Source organism: Terrapene carolina, unplaced genomic scaffold (genome assembly GCF_002925995.2).
Source record: "Terrapene carolina triunguis isolate 2854851 unplaced genomic scaffold, T_m_triunguis-2.0 Scaffold94, whole genome shotgun sequence".
In the NCBI taxonomy this organism is placed as follows: Eukaryota; Metazoa; Chordata; order Testudines; family Emydidae; genus Terrapene; species Terrapene triunguis.
Window position 1 is genome coordinate 1,039,634 of NW_020664445.1, and position 8,438 is coordinate 1,048,071.

The window sequence follows — 8,438 nt, forward strand, 5'->3', positions numbered from 1 at the left end:
TCGACCTAAGCTACGTCGACTCCAGCTAAATTATTCCTGTAGCTGGAGTTGCTTAACTTAGGTTGACTTAACCCTGTAGTATAAGACCTGCCCTCAGAAAGACCGCATATCCCACAATGTAAATAAATAAATTTAGAGAGGACATCTGACCCAATACAACTAAGGCTGTTGGTCTTTCCCATTCATTTTAAGACTCACTCACACACACCACTTTTAATTTAACAGTTTGAGTTTTTAAGTACAGGAAATAACAAGCTATGTTCAGACAGTATAGCACTTGCATAATGGGTATACAGAAATAACAGCTAGCAGGCTGATGCTATTATAAAATAGTGTGTGCTCGGAGCTCCATGCAGAGTACTATAATAAAACTGTAATTACTACGGAACTGATTCTGATGCAATTCCATGTGTGGAATTCTCTTGGAAGGCAAAGGATTTTAGCACTTGTTGCAGCTGCAGCCTCAGGCCAGACAAAGAATACAGTTAAGGAGCATGTGCAGGCAGATGCAGTCAACATGTTCCAGATTATGAAACCAAAACCAAAATTAAAGTCCTTGGTTGTTCGTCTGTCTGAACCTAAATGATTCATACAGGTGTGTGCAATACATAAGCAGTGAGTGGTTCACCCTTAATGCATTTCCTCTTGTTAAAGTAAATCCAGGAGTAACTTCCAGATGCAGTCATAAATGGCCATTTTATTATTACAGGTGAAGGGAATTCACTCAAGAGTAGTTGTATCAAGAGGGTCATATCGAAGAATCTGTGTCTGACATCCAGGTGCTCGTCTAGTTCATCTGCATGATGGGTTCTTAGCAAGGTGGTTTGGGGGGAGGGAGGTTAACAGGCACTCCCAAAGCATGTGCTAAGCATGGCTTTCTCCATATCATATCTCCATCAGGAGGGTAACTCCTGCCTCCTATGGGGATCCTTGGGTGCTGTAGAGCTGCTGTAGCTAAGGGCCAGGTTAATTATCTGGAGGCAGTACTGGACTCTTAAAACTCATGTAATCTAGCCATTAGAGGACAATGAAGACACTTGTCCAAGTGTTACACGAATATTAGAGGCAGGGCCGGCTCCAGCTTTTTTGCTGCCCCAAGTGGCGAAGAGAAAAAAATAAAAAATAAAATAAAGCCGCGATCGGCGGCACTTCGGCGGCTGCTCTACCACCACCGCTTCATTCTTCGTCAGCAATTCGGCGGCCAGTCCTTCCCTCCGAGAGGGACTGAGGGACTCGCAGCTGAATCGCCGCCGAAGACCCAGACGTGCCGCCCCTTTCCATTGGCCGCCCCAAGCACCTGCTTCCTGTGCTAGTGCTTGGAGCTGGCCCTGATTACAGGCCAAACGGTGCCTGTTCAGTGCTAGCCTATGGTTTGGTACAGGGTTTTGTAGTTGGAGAACTGACTGGGTCCTGGCGACTGCTGTCCCTTTCCCGATGCTCACCTCAAGGCCTTCCTGACTCTGCCTGGCCCCAGATGATTCTGACTCTCTGCTGTTTCCTCTACACTCAGTTCTTGGACTAGTCCAAGGCCACAGTGTAGACTGAAAGCTGGGTGATTCTACCTAATGCATATAGAGAACAAACCTGCCCTGGGAATGGCTTCCTAACGGGTGTCAAGACTTACCAGCGTCCCAAGTGACTGACATATCCTCCCATGGCATACCTCCCTTCAGGCAACGTGGGGAGGGAACCTGATAGTACAGAGTCACCCACCCCAAGAAGGGAGCAGAATCAGAGGAGTGGGAAGAAGGGCAGTTTGGATGGAGAGATAGAGGTATGGGGCATACACCTGCTGGCTGTATTAAGCAGTAGAGAGCTGGGCAGAGAGCCGCCTGAGGAGCCCAGAGGGCTAATGGGAGACATGGGTGCAGCAGGCAAAGTTACTGTGTGAACCAACCATGCTGGCATGAGTAGAGAGTCCTCCTCCCCTCTGGGCTCGCTGCAGTGCCGCCGGGGCCTGTGAAGAAGGGTGCTGACCAAAGGACTCTGGAGAGGGGGAAGTAGCATTTATAAGAGGGAGTCAGGGCTGGGAAGAAACAGCCTTGACATAGCGGGGGGGGGAGCAGTTCAAGGGGTCCTGAGGGAGCAACTGCACACGGCATCCGCGCAGGGGGAGAGACTGCAATGGGCTGAGGAGGCTGGGTGAGTGACTGTAGGCCTGTGGGAGGAGCCAGGCATTGGAAAAGTAAGTTACGGGGCCTGGTGCTAAAAAGCAGTATCCAAAGTAGGCCTCAGATGACTAGTTCCCCCAACGTTCTCTCTTGATGGGGCGGCAGCACCCCACAGTAGTGCAGCAGAAGCGCCCCAGGTACCCTGGATGAGGGAGGAAGAAGATGCTTGTTTTCCATTGGTTACCACCTGGCTGAGTTAACGAGGACAGACTACCCCATCGGGGGCCACTGGTATAATAGGCCCACTGAGAAAAATGGTCAGGTAATACATGGCCTTTTCTAAAGACCTTTTCTCGCATACAGCAAGTCTTGTTAGCCTGAGTTTGATTGGGGAAAAAATCTTAGCATAGGCCTAAGTAGGAAGAATTCCTTCCTCATGGCTTGTGCAGCTGGGCTCAGGTCCAGGAGGGGGAGAATCCTGGATGCTTTATATTTAATTGCATTTTTGGACCTCTGTGACAATCCTCTTGCAGTCGTAGGAATGCAATAATGGTATTAAACTTGCCTTACCCAACCTAGGTATCCTCATATTCTCTTTCCACATTAGCTAGGCTCCTCTTAACATCAAGTGGGTTGACAGTTTCCATAAAAGATGCCGTATCTTCGTTCTCCTTCGCTTCAGATCATGTTCCCAACACTCCTGCATTGCACTGGGGTTATATGTTTTAGTCATTAGGTTCTCAAGCCTAAAATCACCCACTGCACTCCCTTTTTTACTCGTATGCATTCAGACACCTGAGACTGCTTCCCTCCCCCCCCGATCATGAATCCTGGCCTCAACTTCATCCTCCTTTTATCATTGCTCACCTCTCTGTTCCATAGCACCCTGTTTGGCACTTCTCCAGCCTTTGTCTATGAGGATGTCCATGTTGTTTTTGAGTACATTAGGAATCTAGGGATTTCCAGACTGGATCAGAGCTGTGGTCCAAATAGTCCAGAATTCTCCTACTGACAGTGGCCAGTTCCAGCTGCCTCAGAGGCAGCGGGAAGACACCCTGCAGTAGAAGCTATGGGGTGGTCTGTTCACTTGGAAAGTTTCCTCCTAAACTTCAACAGATAGAGGTTTGCTTATCTCCTAAAGCATGAGGGTTTATATCCCTTCCCAAAACTTGTTTGTTTTTAATATACAGTTATACCTATGGATATTCAAGGATATCTTATCCTTGTTTTGAACCCTGAAAAGTACTTGGCTTCAATAGCCAATGAGTTCCACAGGCTAATTATATTGTGTAAAAAAGCATTACCTTCTCTCAGGCTTGAATTTGCCATCGATTTAATTGATGGTCCTTCAGTTCATGTATTATGAAACAGGGTGGCTAGAAGCTCCTGACCTATCTTCTCAATGCCATTCGTTATTTTGTAACCTTTTATAAACCTCTGTTAGTTGCCGCCTCCTCTAAGGTAAACAGGCCCATTCTTTTCAATCTCGCCATCGGAAGGCTTTTCTGCACCCCCTAATTGTGCTCATCACCCACCGCCTTCTATTTCTGCTACGAGGTGACCAGAACTGGACATGGTACTCCAGGTTCTCGTCTGGAATGGGAGTTGTGAGGCTCAGCACGTTACAGGCCCTTGCCCTCTGGCAGTGAATTAGTACCTCTAGTACAAGATGGAGATTTCAAGCTTCACTTAAAATATATACAGATCCACTTATTTATTGTCTGAGTTACTGTGGGGCCAGGAAGATCCAGCCAAGATTGGGACCACATTGTACTAGGTGCTGAACTACTCATAGTGAGGGGAAAACCCTAGCTTCATAGAGCTTGCAATCCAAACAGACAAAAGGCAGGGGACAGGAATTATCTCCATCTTATGTTGTGGAAACCAAGGCACAGAGGACCAGATTTATAAAAAGGTAATTAGGATGCAGAGAAGTGCCTTGTGGGATTTTCAGAAGTGCCTAAGCACCTAACTCCTGGCCAGAGAAATGAAGGATGAAATTTTCCGAAGCTCTCAGCAGTGGTCCTACTCTGCTTCCAGTGCTTCAATGGGAGCAGAGTTAGGCCAACACCGAGCAGTTTTGAAAATTCTGTCTTAAGTGACTTGCCCAAGGTCATAGAAGAAGTCAGTGGCACAGCTAGGAATTGAACCTAAATTCATTGTCACAAGCCCAGCTCCTTAGCCACAGGCCTATCTTTTCTCTCAATCTTTAAAAAAATATCATTTTTTTTCATATTTAGTGTTTCTTCTTTCTACGATAGGCAATCAAAGCTATTTGAAGATCAAACAGCAGTGGTAAGAAATCTGCAACTGAATGAAAACATGCCTAAATATGCTATACTTACCACAGCAATTCAGGAGCTACTGGAGGACATGATGGCCATCCTGAGCTGTGGCTTGTCTCCATCTCCAATGACTTATCTGCATTTGAGTGCTTTTGAAAGAAAATCAGTATGTGGGAGCTTGTTGCCTTGACCTGAAGCCTGCAGAGGGGCATCGTATGGCATTATCACATCTTGGGAACATGGCCTTGCTTTGCATCATTTATAGAGTATGCATTATTCTGGGCTAATGTGAAACTAAGCCTTTGACTTTACTCCATTGAGCCAAACGAAAGAGCTGTAACTGTTTAAATTCCTTCCTCTTTTATCATTCCACAGTCAATAATATTAAGCCTTCTGCTCCTCCAAACCCCTCCTTATTTGTAGTTTCTGGGACAGCATCGCCTTCCTTCCGGTATTCAATTCTGCTGCATTCCACAAGCTTTCAAGAAAGGCTTTCTACACAAAAAGGAGAAAATAAATTTCATAATGCAAACGTGCACTGCTCAGCACTTTGTTATCTTATTTATACACTGCAGCATGGCTTTCTATGACCCAATGATTATCATTTCCCACAGCTATCATCATTTTAAAGCTACCTCTGAATTGTGTTCCAGCAGATGGTACAACTCTAGGAGTACGGCGTGAGAGCTGTAAAGGGGGAGAGGGGAAGAGAACCAATACACACCATGCTGTTGCCCCAACAAGAGACAGAGCTCCGACTTGCATTGTTTCATTTACTGTTCAATTTCAGCATGTGTTGTTGAGTATTGTCAGACTGTTAACCACAAGGGAAATCAAGGTGATTGTTTTTTCTTGTTTTCTGTCCTGTCTACCCACCTGAGTTTTGCTGCATAACCACCGGGCTGATTAATTCTAAGATAGAATACCAAATAAGTAAGTAAAGACATTCACTATTTGCAGTGTTCTAATAGATTTCAGTATGATCTAAACTTGCACTGAATACTAACCCACTGATTTGCTATTCAGTTGTCTAAGCAGCTGGGCTACTAAGCTGAGTGATTGACTGTGCTTTCTTTCTTCCTTCAATCCTCCCTTTCTCCCACCCCTGAAATTGCTAGCCCCTCATTTTACATATCCTTCAGTGGACTATGACCTTTTGGACACTTGCGAGTCAGTCACCAGCCAGACAGTTAAAGCAGTGGAAGAGATCAGTATCCTGATGTGATTGGGTGGTGTTCCCGGGGCATTGCACTGTGCAGGGAAGGATGTAATCATTCTGGTTGAGATAATAATAAAGGGGCATTATTTGCTGCTTACATTGTTTTAGAGCATCAAATTCTCAAATTTCATTGCGCCACGACCCCCTTCTGATAACAAAAATTACTACACCCTCCCCAGGGAGGGGGGAACGAAGCCTGAGCAAAGGGGCCAAAGCCGGAGCACAGTTGCCCCAGGTGGGGCAGGGGTGGGGCCTGTAACCTGAGCCGCGCCACCCAGGCGTTGGCTTCCACCCCAGGTGGTGGGGCTCGGGCTTTGGCTACAGTCGTGGGCCCCAGCAAGTCTAACACCATGCCCGGGGGCCCCATTAAAATGGGGTCGTGACCCACTTTGGAGTCCTGACCCATGTTTGAGAACCGCAGTTTTAGAGGCATCATTTGAACCTGGTGGTATGTTTTTTCTCTCCTTACTGGGGTAGTAGGTAAAGGTACCGAAAGGAGTTACACAAAGAACTTTGTTAAAGAAGTGTGGGACATTTAAATAGACTTTCTAGACAAAATCTAAAAAACCCCAGCAACCCATGTGCCTAAAGTTCCTGTTGACGCAAAATGAAGTTGTGGGTGTTTAGCACCTGTGAAAATCAGGCTACCTTTAGGCCTTGGTTCAGCAACATACTTAAGCATGTGCCTAACTTTAAGCCCTTTAACTTCAGTGGGACTACTCATATGCTTAAAGTTAAGCACATTGCTCAAGCGCCTTGCTGAGTCTGGGACTTTTATTTAGTATCTAACTTCACAAATTCTGGGCTTTGTCAACAGTGATCATTCTTCCTGAGTTTGAGGGGTCAGGCGTGTTTTTGTACTGTGAAAACAGTGAACTAAAACACTGCGACACTCACATGTTGCTACTTACGCTGCAGCCTTTTAATAATTCCAGAGGTCACCTACTCATATTTTACATCACCGAAAGGGTGACTAGCACAGATGGTCTCCTGCAGTTGGGACCATGATGTGTCAAAATAATATAAGGGAGGAATCCTTGTTTAAAAAAACAGCAACAAAAGAATCTTTATAGTGGGACTCTATTATACTTTTTGTAACTTAGCTCTGGTTGAATTCCTCATGAATTCTGTTGACACTCCTCCAAGCAGTCAAAGTAGAGCTGTATTGTGGTAGAAAAAATTCAGATCTTTCATATTCACCTAGTCGAGTGCCAAAAATGGTTAGTGCCAATGGCCGTTCTTGCTATAACATGTTATGGAGAGGAAATAGCTGCAAGGAGAATTGGGGGATAGGGGCAGGGGGGACAAGACAGCTGGCTTATGGGTTAACTGTGAGATTCCTGCTAGCAAATAATTTCTTTCTTCTTTCTGTAACAAAGCCCATGGATGATAAAGCTGAAGTTCTACATCATAAATTCCCATTTGGACATCCAGTTTTGAGAATCTACATCCAGCATCCTTATCACTTTGAAGTGAAGTCACAATCAGTAATGAAATCTGCTTGCTTTTCACACACTGAAATTAGCTTTGATTCTTCGCCTGAAACATATGTTTAAAAGGCAACATGCACATACTGTACACTGACCCTATCAAAGCAATAAATACCATTGAAGCCACTTTCTGGAGCTGCCTGGAGCATTAGTTTATTTTTAATAAGGTCCCTCTGAAGGAGGAGCAGAGGATACTTATGGGAGCGATTTCACTCACTTGACTAGGGTGAAGTCCCCACTTTGCCCTCTTACGGAAGAAGGTGAGAGTAGACACTAATTTCTGATGGCTACTATGAAAGATAATGTTTGGTTTCCTTCTTTGCTAAAAAAATAATATCCTGTTTGGATGAGAAAAATATTTCTTTAATGCTTAACATGACTAAGCCCTGTAGTCAGTGATAAGGGTGCAGCAGTGTAGCTGAGAGCAGAATACAGCCCATTATATTGTGATTCTTTTCTGTAACTGATCAATAACTTTTATTTTTCAATATTTTTATTATAAGCTCACCTTTGAGGCCTCCCTCAAGACTGGAGCCCCATTGTGCTAAGCACTGTACAAGCACAATACGTGGAGACAGTCCTTATCCCAAACCTAGCTAAACAAAGAAAGTCCTCCCAATTTTGCAGAGGGGGAACTGAGGTACAGAGAGATTAAGTGGCTTGCCCAAGGTCACACATGCAGTCAGTAGCAGAGCTGGGAATTGACTCAGTCCCAATTCAATGTCTTATCCACAAGACCATCCTTTCTCTCTTTCCAATCCCATGAAATCACTAGCCCTCGCTGTTATGGCATGCTGGAACTATTCTCCTGCCCATATAGTGCACATGTGTAAGCACATGTTTTTCTCTCTTTACATTGGAATTTCAAGTGACAGGAACACAGTTTAGATATTTCAAATCTGAAAGATCAGTGCGCCAGAAAAGGAACACATTTTTCGTCACTCATGGTGACAATTAGAATGACAACAAGGCTAGACTCTTCCATCACTGTTCTTTAACGCTGTCAGCACCAGCTTTGCCAGAATTATCCTGTCTGATGCATGAATGGACTTACTCATTTCTCACATTGTTTGAGCCAGGAACCCAAGATCTTTCAGATGGCAAATAGGTTGCTCTGCCCTGTGAGGGAGTGATGTTAAACTGGATTCAAATGTGTTCGCCTAGCCGTGAAAGGTTACTTTTATATGTGTTGGAGATATTTGTAGAGTAGCTCTGCTGTGTTTTTTGCTTCTAAATATCTCTTCATGTCATATAATATGGCTTGAAATCTATCATCTGCTAGGTTTTGTGTTTACAGAGGAGAGAGAGAGAGCCATGCAGGAAAGAGAATATA